This window comes from Fragaria vesca, linkage group LG4 (assembly GCF_000184155.1).
Source record: "Fragaria vesca subsp. vesca linkage group LG4, FraVesHawaii_1.0, whole genome shotgun sequence".
In the NCBI taxonomy this organism is placed as follows: domain Eukaryota; kingdom Viridiplantae; phylum Streptophyta; class Magnoliopsida; order Rosales; family Rosaceae; genus Fragaria; species Fragaria vesca.
In genome coordinates, this window is record NC_020494.1 from 2,848,900 (window position 1) to 2,849,811 (window position 912).

Sequence of the window (912 nt, forward strand, 5' to 3'; positions counted from 1 at the left end):
TACTACTACTACTACTACTCTCTCTCTCTCTCTCTCTCTCTCTCTCTCTCTCTCTCTCTCTCTCTCTCTCTCTCTCTCCTCACCAGATTTTTGTCCTCGCCGGATTCAGTACCTCTCGGCCTCGCCTCTCTCTTCTCCAGTCCGACACCAGCCTCGCAAGTAGCCACCGCTCCTCGAAAGGAACCGGCGGCGGTGCCTCCTACGTCGCCAACGTCGCTTTTACCAGCAATCTACCATGTCCGCCATCAATTCCTACCTCTCCTCTCATGTCCACTTCTTCCTCAAATTCCCGATCCGCTCGCCCGAGAGATCACCGGAGCCCTCAAGTTCATCATCGCTCGCCTCAATTTGTCGTCGCCGAAGCTCGAGACTGAATTTTGATTTGGCTTGGCGAAGGTGGAGCGGTCTCGGCCCAGGGGCGGCGTTGAGAGCGGCCGTTGCGGATGGTATCGACGGATCCAGCGACATCAACGGTATGTTTAAGACATTGTTCGTCTCTATTGTTGGCCTTTCTTGTGTCTCTTTTTGATACTTCGTTTCCCTTGAAAGCAGATCCAGCTCTATAGTGATCTTAGAAGCCGATGTAATTAAGCAGGAAGAATTGGATTTTGTCCTCTTGAATTCATAGCCAAATTGTTGCATTATAGACTTCTTCTTCTTTTTTGGTCGGTATTGAATTGTAGACTTTGCTTTAGCGTTTCCGTTTTGTTGTTGTTGTTTATTTTGGGGTCATAAAAACAGTTACTAGGGTCAACAACCTAGTTATTGAGGTCGGTAACCCAATTACTGAGTGTCGGTAATCGAGTTATTGGGGGTCAGTAACTGATTATTAAGAGTCAGTAACTGATTATTAGGGTTCAATAACTGATTATTGGGGTCAGTAACTGATTATTGGGGACTCGGTAACTGATT